Source organism: Zonotrichia albicollis, chromosome 6, assembly GCF_047830755.1.
Source record: "Zonotrichia albicollis isolate bZonAlb1 chromosome 6, bZonAlb1.hap1, whole genome shotgun sequence".
NCBI lineage: Eukaryota > Metazoa > Chordata > Aves > Passeriformes > Passerellidae > Zonotrichia > Zonotrichia albicollis.
In genome coordinates, this window is record NC_133824.1 from 34,122,959 (window position 1) to 34,143,353 (window position 20,395).

The 20,395-nt window shown below is 47.3% G+C and overlaps 1 long non-coding RNA gene across 1 annotated transcript; it reads right to left on the reverse strand.

Annotated features, from left to right (window-relative positions):
• Positions 1–323: 323 nt before the first annotated feature.
• Positions 324–17,460, reverse strand: LOC113459555 (uncharacterized). Its single transcript, XR_003380898.2, has 5 exons — positions 13,425–17,460; positions 11,107–11,237; positions 10,464–10,633; positions 9,103–9,258; positions 324–5,555 (listed from the first exon to the last, which is right to left on the reverse strand). It is a non-coding gene; the product is annotated as an uncharacterized LOC113459555 (long non-coding RNA).
• Positions 17,461–20,395: the final 2,935 nt, after the last annotated feature.

Genomic DNA, 20,395 nt, shown 5'->3' on the forward strand with positions numbered 1-20,395 from the left:
AGTCCTGCAATAGCAGAGATGTGGCATTATCTTAGTATACATTGCTGTTGAAGCAGCAGCAGAAACTACTCCACTGTATCAAAAGAGAATGTGTAGTTTTATGTCAGTGTTCACAGTCTAAAAACAACACAGAAATGGTCAAGAGTTCAGGGAAGAGCTTCAAGAAAGACACAACATCTGAAAAACATACTTCTAGCAACAATCTTAAGAAGGTCAACCCAAGTTTGCCCAACAGAAGGTCATAAGATTATTTGTAATTACCAGCACCAGAAGAAATGATAATAAATAAGGTTTTCTAATTAGGTAGAGAAAAAAACCCAAGAATATAATTTGATGAGTGGTTAGAAGACAAGCAAATTCAGAGGAACTATAGGGAGCACTGTTTAACAAAAGCCATTACCGATTAGAACCATTTACATAGGAATGGGATAAGCTGCCACAGTTTGAGACCTTGAACTGAAGACAAAACAGCCTTTTTTCAAAGATACAATGCATCTCAAGAAATGTTGGAGCAGAAATTATTGGGTGAGATTTATTGTCAGAACAGATAATCGTAAAGGTCCCTCTGGTTTAAAAATATGAAAAGTGCCCAGGAAGAACAGAAAAGACCTCTGAAAGCAGTGAACTATATCTGAACAAATTGTGCTGTGTTATGAAAGAGATTTTAATTACTATTAGAAGTTGCAAAAGAACATGAAATCTTTTTGAAAGCCACAATTTCTTTAATAAATATTAAAAATCCAGTGAGTAAATCCTTCACGTAGCTGCCAACAACTGAAGAAAAAGGATGTCTGTAGAAAACAAAAAAGAGGTCACAGAAGTATTCCTTCTCTGCAAAACCTGAGTGTAAGTGTAGAATAATTTTGGTGCAACTTAGAGCAACACCTGGCCTACTACTTTAAACAAATAAGAAAGAGTTTTGTACTCTCATAAAATCAAACACAGAAAACAAAGGAAGGTGTAAAAATTACAGTCCAGAGATTGCTCCATGTTTTGAGTTTGCTCTCCCCAGTTTTTGAAAGCTGGCCTTGTGCCTCATGTTTTTGTATATTTGCAGAGGAATTGTGGTTGCAGAATACCACCAAGCCACCCCTGTGTGCTGGTGCCAGTGACAATGTGCAGTTGCAGGCTGCAAGGGAGACTCAAGCTCTGGCACAGGATTGCCTGGCAAGTGCTGTTTTGATGTGAAAACAGATGGTGCTTCAGTGGTGTTTTGCTTTGAGATTTCTGGGTTTGCTCAAATCCGGGAAACTCGGGAGGAGGGAAACCATAAGCAGATGAAAACATACCCAACTAACAAACAGAGTTTGCACAAGCTCCCCTGTGCACAGTCTGGGGAGAAGTGTAACCCTGGCCTTTCCCACTGGAGCCACACTGGGGCCCAGCACACAGGAGCCGTGCCGTGAGCGAGGACGTGCAGACAGTGGGAGACCCACCAACCCAGCTCCTGGGCAGATGGGAAAGGAAACAGGAACTCAAAACAGAATCATGCTTTACAGAAGATTTTTTTTTTCTAAAATAAATCCCAACAACCACCAGCTGGTTCTCATTTCGGTCTGCAGATGAATAGATTTTGAGCAGAAAAGCAGCAACAGATGCCACAGTGCTGCTCTGCAGGAAGCAGAGAGGCAGTTATCCACATGGAACTCACCCCTGGGATTTACAACCCAGGAGGCTGTGCCATGCCAAGCTGGCCCACAGCCTGAGAGCTGCACCCTGCCAATGACTACTGCTGTTGCTCTTCCAGCCCTAGGTGCATCACAAGGCATGTGCTCTGGGAGCTGGCATAAAGTCTGCCTTTCCTTTCACATCCTCAGAACTGCTCATGAGCTGGGGAAGTGTGGAGGGAGGCACAAGAAGAGAGGTGGGACAGACAAGGCAAGACTTTAACAGGTGTCCCCAGGAGGGAGAACAGGGCCTGTCCTGAGCTCTCAGCAGTCTTTTGGCAACAGAAGGCAAAGATGATCTGCCAGTTACAGGTTTTACCTACTGAAGTCCCCGTGGTTTTTCACTACTTAGACCCAAGGGAGAAGAGCTGAGGGCCGCAGTCTTTCAGGAAGCATGTCACCTCCCTCCATGTACACCTTACTCTGTGTGAGAAAGCCCCTTGAAACCAACTCCACACAGGCCCTGAGAGCCTCTCTGCTTGGTCTGCAAAACTGTTTGCCCATAAGGATTCAAGTTACATCAAGTGACACACAGGAGCCCTGGGACACAGTCCAGCCATCCAAAGTCAAGCCCCCAGCCTGGGGCTTGCCATCTCTCACAGCACCAGCCCACCCTCAGCCACAGGGGTGTACCTGATAGAGCAGCAGCAGCCTGGCAGCTTCAGCCATAAAGCCAGGAGTGGGAGTCCAGCAGGTAGGGAATGGCCTTTGCAAGGTGGCTGCACATTTCCTGCACCGCCAAGGACCACCCTTGTGCCAAGATGGGAAGCAGAAGGCTGGAGCTATTTTCATGGCTTTTACAGAGCCTACAAAATCCTCTCTCCAAGGAGATGTATATAAGGAATTACTGGTGGATTAGTTCAAGCTGAGCCTTGAGGAGGAGGCAACAGGTTGGGTTGGTGTGGAATGGGACACACATGTGTGTGCTGCAGAGGCAGCCTCAGAATGGTCTGGCCCAGCATTCCTGCTCCCCAGGGCTCTTCCTGGGGCAGCTGGCTGCAGGTGTGCTGCAAGCTTGCTTGGTACCTGCTGGAGCTGGGCTCAAATGAGAAACAATGTGGGTGGGGATTAGCACAGCGGGCTCATGGCAATCACTGTCTCTTCTGAGGGCGGGCCCTGTGTGTTTTCCAGCCATTCCCATCCATGCCACAGTCAGCATCCTTTAGTGCTAAGCCTAGACCATAAACTTCCTGGGATGGACTCCATGTCAATTTGTATATAAAACAAAGGGACAGCACATACATGCTTTATATAAACAGATACTGGAGTAAGAAACTTTGCCACAGTTAACATTTCTGCAGGTCAGTCCAAGTCCTTGTTATGATTGCAAATGGCTTTTCAAGTACAGCTCTTCCTGTCGAGGAATGTGCGTGTGGAATATCGGCAACGCATCGCACACAGACACATCGCTGTGCCAACAGTGCACATGCACGCTCCCTGCTCCAGAACTACATCCCAACAGTGCACATGCACGCTCACTGCTCCAGAACTACATCCTAGCAGTGCACATGCACGCTCCCTGCTCCAGAACTACATCCCAACAGTGCACATGCACGCTCACTGCTCCAGAACTACATCCCAACAGTGCACATGCACGCTCACTGCTCCAGAACGACATCCTAGCAGTGCACATGCACGCTCATTGCTCCAGAACTACATCCCTACAGTGCACATGCACCCTCACTGCTCCAGAACTACATCCCTACAGTTACCTCATGCTCCCTCCTGACCAACAACCTCCCAAAAGCCAGAACATTTTTCGGGTTTGGAGAGCAACCTGGACTTGCTAGTTAATGTCACATCAGCTTGTTGTGACAAATCAAGAGGATTAATGGGCTTTCTGCAGTCCTAGAAAAGCAGATTTCTTTCAGACTAAATAGTCCAGTTTCTCTGGCTGTTCCTGCCACCTTACAGCTACCTGGCACAGAAAGCTGACAGCCCTGGTAAGGGAAAGGGCCACATAGGAACACAAGACTAGCAGGCAGTAATTCTTGCACTTGTTTAGAGCTGGACTAAAAATAAAGGTTCTTGAGCACATTTCACTGTAAAAAGCCTGCATAATTCAGACAAGTTTTACCAGTAAATTGTAGCTACAAAGGAAAAACCCCACAGCCTTAAAAGGTCTCTGGAAACCCATCCAAAAAAGTGTTCTGTCCAAGTGCCCTTTACAAGAGGGCGGTGGAGAACAGGGTGGGAACTCAGATGCTAAAGACAGATCTGGCCTGTCGGGAAAAGAGCAAACTTTGCCCCCTGTCTCTGGTGTGTGCTGCCACCAGGACAGCATGTCCGAGTGCTCTGAACTCCAAGCAAGAGGCAGCCCTTTGCTTACTCATTTCTGTATTGCCACCCCCGGAATATGCGCACGCTGTGTCCTGCTGCTGCCCTGGGAGCTGACTTTAAGGGAACTCTGGGAAACGAGGAGGAATCTTTGCTTACCAGACTGCAATGAGAACCTTTTATGAAAAGTTCTACCCCTGTGTTTGTATGTTTATCCAAAGACAAAACCAAACATTAAGTGCATTTTCAAAAAAACCTAAACAAATACAACCCCCAGATACACAGACCTTGCTCCCCTCATTGCTCAGGTAAGACCTCCCCTTTTTTTCTGCAACACGGTGAGTGTAAGGAGTTGACACTGTCCACCAGTCACCAGCCTCCAAGTGTCATTTCTGGCTTCCTCTCCTTTTATTCCTTAAGCCTCTACTTGCTTGCTCTTTCCTTCTCACAGTCTACCCTCAGCATTTCCTCAACGTAAAACGGAGCCTGTGACCTTTTGCAGATGGTGAAGTCAAATATGAACTGCCAGAAATCATCCCTTCTCATTTGGCCTATAAAGATTTCCCCACAAGTACTCAGTTTTATTTCATCAGCTATCACTTTTAGATGTTCAGAGATGCAAACTTTCTTTTAATTCTAAATGCTAAACCCTCTACTTAAATTCAATGCCCCCTTGAATGCCCCATCACTAGGTGAGGAGCAGCACCTATCCCTGAGAATGCAGGGGAGAGAATTCAGCTGAGCCAAGATGAAAAAGGTGGGTTTATTCTCCAGCTGAAAGCATTGTAGAACTTTTAGTAGTCACGAGGATGTCCAAGCTTTACTACACGACACATATATCAAAGCTGACTTCCATGAAAAATCTGCATCAGGGTAAATCCATCTTTGTCATGAGTAGGAATAGCTGTGACAAGGCAGTTGGCACTTCAGGCTCTGAATTCAGGAGTGCATGAGTGGAAAGACATCTGTGACTCAAACCTGTTGGTAAGATCATAAAATGTCCTTTCCAGCTTTCCATGAAACTATTTGGACTGCTGTCTGACTCTGCTGGCACCAGCCCTCCCTGAGAGGGGGATGCTTTCATCTGTATTTGCACTGGGGAATTTATTGAACGATTAAATCAGCAGCAGCTCTCCCAAGGCTCCAGCTGGCACAACAAGTAAGGCACCAAGGCAGGAAGCAGCCAAGAATGTGGGGCAGTGAGCCAGGAGCAGCTGCCTTCTCCACGGGCCTTCAGGTGCTATCCCCAGTCTCAGCAGAGTGGTCTCTGACATGTCCTGGGCACGCTCTCATGGTGCAGGGCTTGGAGTCATGCAAGCAAAAATGCTGCTGGGGTTTCCCATTTAGGCCTGCAGCATTATCCGAGAGATGGGTGCACTTACAGATGGCAGACCAAATTTTTCCATTAAAGATCCACCTAGAAATAATGGGGGAAGCCCAGGCAGGCAAAACGAGCATGGCGACATTCAGCAAAACTCCTCCACTTTCATGATAAATTAATTAGTCTGGAGGCAGTGCAGTGAGCAGAAGCATCCTCAGCTTGCTGCAGCAGTGAGTCATCCCCTACTCTTTCCACTGTTTAAAGACTGCCCTGCTCAACTGCCAATGCATCTGTGGAAACAGAGTGAAACAGAATTGACATGAGTTAGTAGGTAAGGGCTCCCTTAAAGGTATTTAATAGAATTAAATATTTTAAATAATTAAATAATTAGTTAAAGGTATTTAATAAAATATTTTAATTTTAACTGCCCTACTGGTGTTGAGAGGATGACACACAACTGGTAAGTCAGGTTTATTGGCATTTTCCAGGCAACAAATGACAGGTCATGAGACCCTGACAGTGTATGGATGGAGGTCAACAGTAGCCACAAGGATTGTCTAGTCAGCCTTCAAACTTGACATAATTGGAAATATAATGTGCCTGCTCACCTCCAGCCAAATCGTCTTTCCTCTCACAGTGAAATAAAATAGGGAGACAAAGATTGGCTAATATTCCTTGAAGGCTTGTTTGTATCTAGACATTAGCATGTCTGATGGGTTCTGTTGCTACTGGACTTTGTCCTCTCAAATAAAAAAGAAACAAGAACCTAGCAGTATTGTGAAAATTCCCATATCATCCTGAAATGTTTATTGTGACTGTCAAAACATACAAACATATTTTGCACATTGTAAAACATGTAACTGGGTCTCAGGTCAGGAGAGAGAGAAAAGTGGATCTGTACCATTGTATTCTTGCTTAAATGCAACAATTCCCCCCTCACAGCAAATAATTTATTATTATTATGCTGATGCAGGGCCAGGATCATGCATCCAAAACTGTCTCAGGTGTCACAGACTCAACAGGCTTTCTGCATAGTACTGCTCATGAACCCCTTCTGATCTGCATTTCAGATGCCTGGTTTTGAATACAAGAGATATAAATAGATCAAGGCCAGATCAAGAGGTCTTCAAAGCCACTATGACAAATGCTGGAGGACAGCAATGCATCATGAATGTAGCAATATTTTCCTAAATTTCTCCTATGGCAACCTCAATCAGACCCCAAGATCTCTCATGTTACCCCCCCCAGCCCTCTGTTGAACTTTCTCCTTTCCCAGGGAAGTCAGGCAGTAGGTCACCATACATATTATTCCTAAGACATGTTGTAATTGATTTAGAATTGATGAAAGATGACAGCCCCAGAGTCCAGGACAGAGCACTAAGGCAAGCTGCCTAGGTACTGCCTGGTATCAAAATTTCTCCAGGGAAAGGGGGCATTTAATCTTTTAAATAATTAATCATTCAAGCTTCAGCCTGCTCCAGGTGTCCTTCCCTGGGAATGCCAATTAATATTCAATATGGCATTTTCTAAACTATAACTTTGAACAGTTTATGAACTTGGCAAAGATGGTGAACTCACCAGAGACCACAGAGTGGCCATGAGATGACTGTCAGCAAGGATTGTTGAACACAATTAGCTAGGGTCATGTTCTAAGCAGTGACTCAGAAATGAGTGACTCTCTAACCTTTTTGCCAACCTTGCTTCTTTGCCTCCTAATGATTGCTAAATTGAATCTGAAGCAACCCCACTGCTGACAGGAACAAGAGCTCTGATTCCTGGGAACAAGTGTTGATGACAGAGGGATGGCTGGTTTGGTAAAGCACTGGTTCCTGGGCTCTGCTCCATCAGATGAATGTTTCCTTATTATGTTCCCAAAATCCCTTGGGCAGGGGAACATGCAGTAGAAGCACACTCAGTCTATTTTTCAGAGACTTACCCCTCCAGGCTGTCAAAGATCTGAAGGAGCTGGCAACCAGCCCACACTTATTCTGATAAATGCTATTTGCAACTAAAAATGGATTAAAATAACCTCTGAAAGCTTGTCTGAAGGGGAACAAGCAGTCTTCTTCAGAGATGCCATTAGCAGGAAGATGTGGAGAAGGCTGTTCTGAGGGCTGTTTATTTTTGGCTTTCACCCCACTTTGTCTTTTGCCCTGGCCAAATATAAAAAATAAGGAAATTATAATTAGCACTTGGGGCACTGTCGATGGGAGCAGCAAACAGGCTATGGCCAAAATTCAAGCTCTGATCTCCTCTGCTTCTTCATCCATTTCTCTCCTCATGACATGGACCCAGGGAATCTGAGCTTTGGCCACTGTATCCACCAGACAGCATGAATTTTCCATTTACAACAAAATGGTGATATATCAGGCATTAGGCACTGGCCAACTTTTTTGCCTGCCTAATCCTGCCCTTAGTCTTGTGGATATTCAAATATTCCCTTCACAGCTATCTGGAAGTGAGAGAAGTGCAGAAGTTTGAAGGGTGAAGTTTTAAAGGTTAAGAGAAGGAAAATGCCAATTTACCATTACATTTTTAATCATTAAATAGCCATATACAATTCAATGGTTGAACTGGGAGGAAGATATGAGCTGATGCTGTGAGAAGACGGGTGCACATTGAGAAATCAAATTGAGCCTTTGGTCCTAGAAGACAAGTGGGTAGGTCAGGATTTCCAAAATCTCATCCCACTGCTGTAAGACATAGGTGACAACAGTGATGGGAGCTTTGCCATCCCTACACTGGAGCAGAGTGAGTCTCCTGGCCTAATATCCACCACAAATTCAGGAGTTTTTGCTGTTTCCAGAGTTAGCTGTTGCAGCTCAGCTCTCCAAATGAATCCTTCTCAGAAGGGACAACCCCACCAAATCCCATATATGACCAAACAGAGGATGATGGGGATCCTGTCTCCATCTGATTAGCTGGTTGGTCTGCATGCCCACCCCTCAGCACCATGAGGCCCCCCTGGCCAGCAGACCAGGTGACCATTTCAGTCTCAAAAAAGTGCTTGTTTCTTCTTCCCAGCCTCCTGGGGGTCAGTGTACCTCACCAGACATCACAGGTCACAGGCAGAGCAATGGGTTTTGGCTTCATGGTGAGGTGTGATACACTCTGCCTCCTAGAATAATTCCAGAGTTTTGTACCCCTATGGCTGCCAGGACCTGGGACACTGGGTTTGCTCTTAATCATTCACACCCTGTTCCTGCAGCACCTTAAAGTTGTTGCAGGTTTTATCCTCTATGCTGCAGGTCTGAAGTTAGTATGCAATAAATTCACTGTGTGCAGGGAGTGCTCAGTGATCTGGGCTGGGAGGGATGCAGGAGTCAGGCAGGAAATTCCAGTTGTGCCTTTCCAGACATCAGGGTACCCCGCTCAATGGCAATTCTGCTTTAAGGTACACTATGACTCAACAGCTTTGCTGTCTTTCCCTGTTTTCCACAGGTTCCAGACTCTTCCCAGGCTACAGGAGTCAGCAGTAAGCCTACATTAGCATCCTCTTCTTCTCCTAGTTGACATTCTGGTAATCATCAAGCCATGAAGGAAAAATTCAGCTATAGCTGATATTGATATTCAACCCAAGGTGCCAAGCTTACTACTGCTTAATAGCAATAGCCTCCTGCCTCCATGTGAATGTATTTTTGCACTGAAATACTTGTGCTTTACATATTTATTAGTTAATTACAAATAAGAAATTAGAAAATCAGTCCTGTGCATGTAACAAATCATAAATTAATGTATTTTCCCTTAAAAGCTTCATGGGTAACTGTAAGGAGCTAGTAAGAACTTGGCTGTCTGTTTCACACATCTTCACAATCCTTACCTTCCTCCTCCACTTACTTGCTGACATGATTCTTTGCAGTCTTCCTTTTGCTATAGATTTGCAGCTTGTGGGTCTTTGCACTGAGGTTCACAACACTCTGCTCCACTGACTGATCTACAAGGATTCTTCCAGTCTTCCTGCTTAGAAATCCCACATTAACTCCTGTATAAAGACTAAGAAAGACAAAATGCCGTTAGTTTTCTGTTGCCTTTTAGTTAACAGAAATAAATTTACAAAGACCCATGGTTCATAAAAGGAATAAACAGAACAGGTTGTTTCTAAACCTCTTTGACTCCCTCTGCTATGAAACTGCTGGAAAGTCATTATTACTTTTTTAATAGTTGATGCATTTCCTCTCTCTCTTCCCAGCCTACCAAGAATACTGGAATCCCATTTTAAAGCTCTTTGTTTCCATAACAGGAAGTGTGGAAAGTGCTATAGAAGCAAAAGGAGAGAGATTTGCCAGACCAGAGGCTTCCAGGAGCCAAGACAGTGAGAAAAAATCCTGCACTAGCATAAGATTTACAGTCAAATTGCCAGAGCTGGGTTAGGGTGACACGAGTTACCATGAGTAACCAGCCATGCACACAGGATGAGCCAGGACTATTGCAAGGGAAATGAAATTCACTCAGCCTGTGAAGACAGGCAGTAAGCTGATCTGCTCATCCTGGCCTGCAGCACGTACACTCAGACAGCTGCCCCTGCTCAGCAGCTGCACTGGGACCTGCAACGGCATGGCAAAGCCAGGGAGCATGGGAGCCCCTCGGGACCCAGAGCCCTTCAAAGCAAACTGTTCCTTAGGGGTGTCATTGTCACAGGGACCCGAGCACATGACAGAGGCAGGAGAGATGGCCACCAGACGCTGTGCTGCACCTTCCCAGAGCAGGCTGAGTGTGCAGCCAGGGGCAAGGGCTGTCACTGCAAGAGGAGTCACTGCCCACAGTTTTTGGTCCCTTTGCCCTCTCACATCTCCTCCACCTTTTTCCCATACCTGCAACTAAGCAGGCTCCAGGTTTCCCTTTATGAAAATATTTCCTGTCCAGCCTTATGTTAGCCACCTCCTGTCCCCAGGCAGCCAGGTTAAATAGCAGCAGTGGCATCAGCTGTACTGCAAACACCTCCAAAGGTGTCTGCTTTAGGAAGATGGAAAGCCAATGCAGAATCTCCAAAATTTGCCCTGGTCTACAGGCCAGAAGCACCATTTCATTCATTACTGCCATGTTGGCTCCAGGAAATGTTTGGAGCGAGACAGGAGCCACCAAACTGCAGCACCAATGGTATCGTGTACTGGCACAGGATAAATGGGATGCACCCCTTGATCCTATCAGCTACAAGAGAAAGCAAAGCTCAGCCCTAGAGAGGGCAGAACTGTGTGTACCTGGTACAGCAGAAGAGACACCTTGCTGGGATAAGCGTCCTGCAGTACCCCATTCTTCTCCATACTCTCCCCATGCCCACAGCTAGCTCTGGAACAGTTGGGCTGCTGGGCTTTCATTTTACAGAGTGGTCAACTCTGAATGCTAAAAATTGTCCTGGAGACATTGTCACCTGAAATGTTAAAGGGATGTTTTAGTACAAGTGCCCACCTCACCTTTTGCTCACAGCAGGGCACAGTAATGGGGAATGCCCCATAGCAAAGTTTCTACCCTGCTCCCCCACTTTGATCCCAGGGCTGACAGACCTCACTGACCTCACAGGGCCTTTTGTGGCCAGAAGACAGCACTAGAAATTGGTGGCAAGAAATGCACTGCAAGGGATATATTTTGAGCTGGGCTAAAAATAGAGCTCTGACCCTGCTTGTGTATATATAGCAAGACCTATATGTGCTCCTGCTGGCAGTCAGTCAGTGCAGGGGCAAAGACATCCCTGCAATGTACCCCCAGTTCTGCTGAAAGAGCAAAGCTGCTGGGTGCAGCTCCAGGGTGCCTCCAAAGCAGTGCATCCCAGGGGCAGAGGGGCAGCAAGCCTGGCTGCCATGGGCAGAGGTGGTAACTCCTGATGTGAAACAGCCCTGACAATACCTTCTTCTCCAGGACATTGGATGGGGCAAATCCAATGGGAGCCCCACCAGCTCAGGACTGCACCTGGAGCGTTCTGCAGCACCCTCCTGCACAGGATTTGTGTGGCCTCCTCGCAGGCACCTTGGGAGAAGCTGCAGAGTGAGAAGGAAGGCACAGTGCTGTAACGTGGAAGGTGTAGAGCTTGCAACAGAGGTGCAAACTTCAAGTGCAAGACTTCTGGTTTGTGGCTACCATCCAGGCTGCAGAAGAACAAACCCTTTCCTTTCACCCCACTGCATCCAAACACTCACACTCCAGTCTGGCACTTTATCCAGACCCATGTGCCTTGGGCTTTTATCCTGATAGCTCAAGACAGGTTCATTACTATCTTTAAATCCCATTCTTTTTCTTTGCACAAAATTATCAATTTCCGCTCAGAAAAAACCACCACATTTCTGGTCCACCTTTAGAAAAGTGTTTGAGTCTTGAACTGTAGTTGAAAACAAGGAAAGGAAACCAAAATTAATACTTAGTTTAATCTCAAAACTTTTTCTGCACATAATTCCTATTTTTCGCAGCCTGAAGCCATGGCTGAGCAGGCAGGGGCAAATGGGGCTGATTGCCTGAGTCCTCTATGCAGAAGGGAAGCAGGTGTCTGATCCTGTTACATCAGGACATTGCTCTGCTGAGCCTGCATGGAAAGAGTAATCCTCTCTCTTGCCTTGGGCCTCTTGAGTCCTCCTTGTGCCCATGGTACTAAACACACCAGAAGAATTGCTTTTAAAATCCAACAGGACTATAAATATCAAAGAGCAATTCAAAGCCCTGTACCCTTCCTCAATACCACATTGCCCATAAGATGTGGACCTTGTTGCCTGAGACCAGCTCTGGTTTTGTAAGCACTTCCTGAGATGTCTGTGAGCTCCAGAATCAGGAGCCGTTTTTGAAATCATCTTCCTCCTCTGTGATTCTTTGAGCAGCCATGAAAGGCTTAACTAGCTGTGCACTGTGCTGCCTCACCAGCAGCAGCTTCCCACATGGCTGTAGCAATCAGGGCTGCCAATAGCCACAAATAGCTCACAAGCTGCCTGGCAATGCCAAGCTCCTTGGTGTCTGCTCTCCCATGGGCAAGTTCAGTCAAGAATCAGGTTTCCAGGGCTCACTATACAAGACAGGGAGATTGTTAAGGCAGTGGCAGCAGAGGAAGCTGGAAGCCAGCAAGATAGTAGGAGGGGCCAAGGAGAAGGGCTTTGGTGGCTGCCTCTAGGTTAAGGCAGCTTGTCTCTCTCCTCAGGGCCATGCAGCTTGAGACCCTCCCCAGGGTGACAAAGCCAGACACAGAGCTGGACAGGGGTTCTGCTGCCTCCTCTGCCTACACTTCCCTCCAGGATGTGGTGGAATCAGGTTTAATCCCAGAGCCACATCAGGCAGGTAAGGACAGGACACAAGTCTTCATCTCTGTCCCACTGAAGGTTAGTGCTCTGTCTGCTGGCTGCAGGACAAAGTAACACAAAATGCCAATGTTTGTTGACCTTTACCTGAGGCCTATTCTAGGAGACCTGGTCTGAGTTATGGGGTCAGGCCAGTCTGGGACTTCAGAGAGTGTGCTGTGCAGAAAACCAGAAACTTCATTATTGTGATTAGCTGAGCATGTGGGTTTAGGGTGGAATGATTGTGACACTGAAGTGTTTGGTACAGAATCCCAAAGACAGTGGGTCCCATTTGGATTTAGTCCTTCAGGACAAGCTGGTGCTGACTTCAGCCTTAGCTTTGCCCTCTGAGATCTGGCAGGACAACAGATTCAATATCTGGTATTGACATGACTAAGTCCAGTGCCTGCACAAAGCAGATAACTGAATGGGAAATGCAGTAATGAACTAAAAAGGGAAATATATTAAAGAAGAAATACATAAACAATATTAATAGAGATCAATAAAAATAATGAATTAAATTAATAAATAACAGATCCTAGAGTCATCTGGTTCTGGGATCCTGTTTTCTGAGACTATGCCCTAAATAACAAACCGCTCAGAGCTGAGAACACTGGAGGGTCTCACACTTGCAGCATGGCTCCAGCACAGCCCTGCAGCCAGTCCAGGGAAGAGGCTCTCTTTCTTTGACTGCTGTAGCCCTATGAAGTCTGTGGCTGCCCCAAGGCCACAGTAAAAGCCTCTGCCACTGTCCATCTGCACACACAGCTGCTGCAGCCTCAGGTACCACACGGTCAGGTGTAGGGGAGCTTGCCTGGATAACACAGAGTACCTCCCTAACGTAGCATACAATTACCCCTCGTGGGTTATACAGCCAAGGCCCCCAGTACAGACAGATGGCTTTCTTACCTGAAGGTTGCACTGCTTCATGGATAGATCCATCCTGTCTGGGCTGAGATGTCCTGTCACACCAGCCCAGAGAAAATCCCTTCTGGGCTGAAGCCAGTCCCCCCTGCAGCGTGCAACGTGCTTCAATCCACATCGCTTCCCCTCAAAATATCAGCACCTCCTGGGAGCTGTTTCCTACCCAGGAGATAAGTGCTGGATCAGACTTGTGGCAGAGTTACATCCAGCCCCAGCCTGCTTCCCCTGGTTCATGCCCTGCAGACAAGATGCTGATGTGCATTAAGTGCCTACAAGGCCGTGGCCAGGCTCTTGGGAAAAGAAACAGGCAGCTAAGGAGAGGGAGCTGTGCTTCCCGCTCATGCAGAGACTTTGGGAGAATCACAAATAAAATGCTAACCTCATTCCTCACCCCATCACAAAATCCTCTCTGCTGACCCCTTGTTTGGAACAGAAGTCTTAAGCAGGGCCCCAGTGAGAAGCAGCAGCCCTAGGTCTGCCATGCAATGTCCTGGCTGTATTTCAAAAGCCAGTATTGGATTTTATTGCTAAAGATACAAAGATATGTGGTTCCCACAGCATGAGAAGCATTTTGTTCTTTCCACTGATCAATAACCCACGACTGAGCAGAAACCCCTCTTCTAAAAGCATTTTTGGATCCCTGTTTGCTGGAACTTGATATGTAAGGAGTGAGCATTTTGTCTCCGGGAAATATTGCACAGAGGGAGAGCTGCTCGTTTTTAAACAAAAAATCCAGTTCACTGGAACACACAGAAAGTATTAACAGGCACCATTTATCTCTTGGATTTTATTTGGTGTCTTCTTGTCCCAGCTAACAGCAAAAGAAACCTGACCTGAGCTCAGCTATAGCCCTGCAGAAAGCGTGGAGAGCACAAATTGGGCTCAAAGGAGGCTCAGTGGGGTAACCAAGGGCAAACAGATCACAGAGGACACTTTTGGATGTGAATTATCATGCTGCCCATCTGCACAGCGAGCCTCCCAGAGCCCAACCTGCCCTTCCACAGCCTGCTGCTATCAGACATCAACTTCTTTCACAGTGCCACCCGTGGTTTTCCTAGGACACAGAGCAGTACCTGTTTCCACAGCTTCTTTCCACAGATTCAGCATTGCTGTGCATCAAGGGTCAACAAAAATGCTCCCAGTGTCCAAATCTTTGTAGCATTCTTCCCTGTTTTCTTCCAATCTTACACTATTTTCCTGCCACATTTAGCCTTCCTGAAGACAGAATGGAACAGACAGTTCTGACACCTTCAAACTGCTTCCAGCAAGAATCCTTCCCAAAACGCTGAAGTTTTTTGGCACAAATAGCACTTACCTCACCTGACCATTCCAACCTTAAATATTTGAGCACCAATGGTCAGAACCCCAAATTACCATAAGGTAAAGCTGTTCTGACTTCATTTTGCAGGAGAGAAGTGGAGTGGTACATGAATGATTATGATAAGGGCAATAGATTTGAGATTTCTGTTCTTTATTTTCCATCTCAAAAGCCTTAAATGCAACTACTTATGCCTTCAATTTTCATCAAGGAATTTGCTCCTATTAACAACCCCCTGCACACTCTTGTTCTGGTCTTGCTAGTTGTGTCTCTGCTTCAGCATGTACATGAAGTATGAGAAACCTGGGCTGAAACCTTGGCTCAGAGGCATGCTGTGACAGCAGCTGTGCAAGACAGGAGCAGCCCTAACTTCCTGCCTCAGGCTCGATGCACTGACAGAGATATACCATGATGGAGCTGAGCCAGCAGGAGCCCAGCCCACTCGGAGCATTAGCAAAACCCCCTAAACCCCTCAGTTTACTCATGGCCACTTCAAACTCCCAGGGCAAGAGAGGACCCCAGAAATTTCTCCCCCAGCCCAAAGAGGATTAAGTCCTTGTGAGACTGCTGCTAAAACACTATGAGCATGGTCCAAGAGCAAGCAGTCCTAATGGGAGGGCTATTTGTGCTCTGTTTATGGTTTTCAGTTTCAAGGACCAAGAAAGAAATCCCTTCTCAGTAAGCCAAGGGCTGATTTTGTCTTGTCAGAAGTGCATCCTTGTGCCATCACCATTAACAGCAACCCCCTTCCCCTCTGGTTATCCCTTCACCACTAGCCAGCTAATATCCAGTGCTAATTACAGAATCATAGAACCAGCTGGGTTGGAAAAGACCTTTGAGATCATCAAATGCAGCCCATGACCAAACTCATCAACTAAATCATGGCACTAAGTGCCACATCCAGTCTTTCCTTAAACACCTCCAGGTACAATGACTCCACCACGTCCCTGGGCATCCCATTCCAATGCCCAGCCACCCCTTCTGTGAAAAACTTCTTCCTGATGTCCTTGTTCCTAACAAGAGGATACATACAGAGTATTCAGGTACCAGGAACCAGAGGCTATCCCACCTCTAAAATCCCCATGGCATTTCAGTTTGAGGTCTATCCACTGGCCACCCCCAAGAGCCATGGCCACTCCTGTGCCATGGACGGTGCCAGAGGCTGCAGGTTGCTCCACATGGATGGGTTCTCATTGCCATGCTGGCACTCAGGTGTGCAATGGGTGTTGGAATTTGCCCTGTGTGCTGCATAGGGCACCTCTGATCTTCTGGATTTCCACGTGGAAGCACATGGACATGTGTGCACAGGGCATGCACTGAGGGCGCCCATTTCTGGGTGGCACACAGAGCTGTGCCTGTGGCTCGGGTAAGCACTGACACAACAGTTTTCTCTGCAGCTCAGTCTGGCCACAGCAGCCCCAGACTGCAAGGAGTCTTCAGCTGGCAGTTCTGGCTTTGGCAGGGGCCAGAGGAATCCACTCCAGCAGCAAAACTGGGCTGGAGGCTGCTTCTCTCAGGGAGCTGCTTGTGCTGCCCATCTTCTGATGCACACAAAAGCCACCTTAGAGTGCCCTTTGTGCTCTTTGGAAGACAAACCCTATGCCATGAGTACACGTTTTGCATTCAGCACACACATGTATCACCAGGGTAAACAAAGCTGTGGGTTTGTGTTTGTGCACTCAAGCAGGAGTGCATGGGCTGTGCTGGATTTGTGTTCCAGTACCTGTAAATGGTGGCTTAAACAAGAGGGCCTTGTAGTAGGCTGTAACCCATGTTTTCCAAGGTGTGGGCTTGTGTGGGTGTTTAGGTGTGTTTGCAGGTGGCTGAAGGATCTCCAAGGAGCAGTAAGAGCAGCTTGGGCTGGCACTGTGTTAATCATGGTGGAAAAGCAGCACAAAGGGGTCAGAGCTCTTCCTGAGCTTCCATCAGGTTGAAGCATCCACAAAGGCAGGCAGACCTGAGGCATGCTGAGTGTAGGTGTGTGCATGGGAAGAATTTACCCAGAGCTGTGTCCCCATGGCTCATGGGTGAGCAGCAACACGCCCAGGACAGAGGAGTGTCCTTGTCTGTGCTGCAGCTTCTCCCATGCTCACACAGCCTCCTGCAACACATCAGCTCCTCCTGCCTTTTGCTACAGCAAGGGAGCCCTAAGCCTTCCTGCTACAGCAGCATTAAATACAAAGCCTCAACAATGTTTTTTTTTAAAGACTGAAGGTTCTGACAGAGACACTGGAACAGTTTTACAGGAGTAATTGCAAAGGTTACGTCAGTCCACTGTCCCTGCGGATGTGCGGCGGCAGCCTCTCCTTCCAGCCCTCTGCCCTCACACCAGGCTCTCCTTGCCACACCTGAAATCAGCAGTGGCTTGAAGAGTGAGAGGCAAGAGCAATTCCCCCCTGAAAATTGCTGTCTCTCAGGTGAAACAAACAAAAGCAGAACATTTTGAGAATTTGACTTTATCTGCCACTTGGGCATCTCCAGCTGCCCTTTTCCCAGGTGACCCGCCCCAAAATGGTCCACCCAACCTCCCCCTGTGCCAGCAAGGCTCTTGGCAGCACTGCCTCAGGAGGCATACACTGGGGAATGGGATGGGATGCCCTCACATCCACTGCGGCCAAGAGAAGGGCAGCATCAGGCCACAGAGCCATGCCCCCCAGGGGACACTGCTGCAGTACAGGCACAATTATATTTTTCCTGTATTAATCAAAGTCGGGCATTTAAGCTGGGTAAAAAAAAAATCAAGACAGCAGAAAAAAATATATTTCTTATTCTATGGCCAGCAATTTCCTGGCCAAAGAAAAAGAAAAAAACTCCACAACATTTTTAGAGGAAATATTTACTTATTAATATTTTTATTTAATTCTGTGTGCTGTGACAGTCAGAGATAGGATGAGAGATCTCCATAAGGCATTAAGTGTGACATAGAGGGTTTTTCAGGCACACACAAGGTGAGGCACGAGGAAGGCCTAATTCTGGCTGTGGCTGTGTCAGGGGAACTGTGAACTGAGGCTGAGGATGAGGGGAGAAGCCTCATCCCTCTCCAGGGCACAGGCATCCCTGACCCAGTCTGCCTCTGTGATGCTCCCATCTCATTAGATGGAAGCTGTTGGCCAAAGCATCTGCTGGCCAGGACACTGCTGTGAGAGCTGCTTTCAGATCAGTGCCACCAGCAAGCAGAGGGAGGTGGTAAAAATAACCCCTGCTTGGAGAGCTGTGATGTACTTACAAGCTGCTGAGAAGGAGGCTGAGCCTGGTGTGCTGTCCCACTTGAGCAGGCATCAGGCTGAGAGAGACAGCAAAATGGAAAAAGTGAATCTGCTGGGGTACAGAGACAAGCTGGGCTGTAAATCAGAGCTGAGAGCACAGGGAAGACAGGGCAGAAGCAGGCAGGCAGTGCAAACACTAAGCAGAGTTACAGCTTTCCGTGAAGTTTGTTCATTTTGGATTGATGGCAAAAAAGAGCAGGACATTGTGCAATGGATGGGGCATGTGGCTGTGGAACAAGGTGCTCAGCTCTCCAGTCTCAGCACTGCATCCTCATGGCAGGTTATATTCTGCTGGGAACATTGACAAACCAGAGCTTTACAAAACAAAATGTACTTGAGAAAAGCTGTGCTAAGAATTGTGTCAACCATGTCTGTATTTTGAGGAACACACAGCTGAAAGAGGCAGCTCTCTGTGGGCTGGACAGCATATACTCCTTTAACAGCCTCTAACTGCTGTTTCACAGGGACACAGTGGCAGAAGGTGTGACAAAATAGTCCCCAGAGATCCTGAGTCTTGTTCTCCTTTCTCTGCCAATATGCAGGGAATGAGCTGGGACAGCCCAGGAGGAGCTTGGCTCACGGATCCCAGTCTGCAGCCAGCCCAGTGAAGCCCAGAGGAGCTTGCTGCAGCCTGGCCTGGTGGGCTTTCCCTACAGACTTTGGGTCCAGCATTGTCTTAAGAGGTTTACAGAGGACAAAGCAGCATGTTGAAGGCTTCAGATCACAGAAGCCTGAGTTGGATTTGATGATCCTGGTGTGTCCCTTCCAAATTAGCATATCCTACTATTCCATGATTCTATAAGCCTTAAGGATGAGCAGGATCCAGAGGACTCCCAAGAGCCTGTGGATGGGCAAGGGAGCTGTGGACTTTAACAGCATCTGGTGTGTTTAAAACCTGAACAGTATTTAAAAAAAAAAAAAAAAGCTGGAAGGCTCTGTCAGAGAAGTGCAAACAGCTCCTGCAGGAAGCCAAGAAGACCTCCCAGCCTCAGGGGTATCCACAGGGAATTCTGCTCCTGCCCGTGGTGCACCAGAGACAAGTGCAAACAGCAGCAGACTTCCCCTTCAGCCTGCCTCCCACTCAGATGGCCCTGACCCTCTGAGACTGTAAATCAGTTCCAAAATGCAAGGAAACCACAGACACAGGTCTCCTGGGGAACCTGAGCAAGGAAGGAACTTGGAAAGCTCTGAGCAAAAGGGTCCAATAGGTTCAGCAACACAAGGACCCTCTCCAGATTTTCCCTGGCCTGGTCAAGCCCAGCACATAAGAAGCAGGAAATACGTCAAGCCAAGCTGCAGAGATCAGCCAGGACCTTCACACATGTCTGAGTTTGTTTGTGCAGGAAGCAGGGGCATCACACAGTGATAAGGGCTTTCAGCCCATGGTACATGAGCTAAGAGGGTACTTGACAAAAATAGGCACTGCACATTTGGCAACAGCAGGGAAAAGCATAATCCTGGCTTTTCACATACAATCCCAATCTACCTGTTATTATTGTCTGGGCTCCAACAGCAAACCCTGAGCCAAATTCTGGGATGATTTATTCCTCTCTCAGTATCACTCCATTTATTGAGTGGAGTTACTTAGTCATTGCAAAATTTGGCCCAATTATTTTATTTGGACATCTCCTTAATGTTTTTAATCTTGCCTCTGAAATGTTAACCCTGCAGCTTGTGAAAATAACCATTTTCTCTAGCAGGACCAACATGGCATTTGGAAAAGAACCATATGCTAGCACTCAAGCTCTGCTTTATTTAGCTGTGTTCTGGAGGTGGTGCTGATGCGCACTTGAAGATCGGTCTCCAAGTGCCTACACAGGAATTAAACACAGGATAGCAGATAAAGCTCATGTCCATGGGGACACTGACATGGCAGAACAAGAACATACATCTTAGCTTTCCTCTCATAAATCTGAATTTCCAGTCACTTGAAAACAGACAAACCTGTCAGCACAAACACACACAAATGCACGCACTGGGCACGGCATTGCCACGGGGGCAGAGAGGAGCAGCACAGGGACAGGGACAGGGACAGGGACAGGGACAGGGACAGGGACAGGCAGCCTCTCCCTTCAGCCCACCCGTGGTGGTGCCCTGCCAGCTGGGGGTCAGTGCGACCAGCCTTGGGGAGTCTGGGCTCCCAACAAAACTTTCCCTCAGTTTTGGGTGTAACTCAGCATTTGTGCAGCAAACACCACAGCCTTGAGCACTTCCTTCCATGGCAGATAGCTAAAATGGAGGGACCATACCAGCACCCTGCTCCCTGCTGGATTCCTGTGTGGGCAAGGATCTGTTGCTTCACCACAGCCATGAAAAATCCTCAGCCAAGAGTTTTCCATTCCCCCTGGGGGAGCATTGGCAGGCAATTGGCA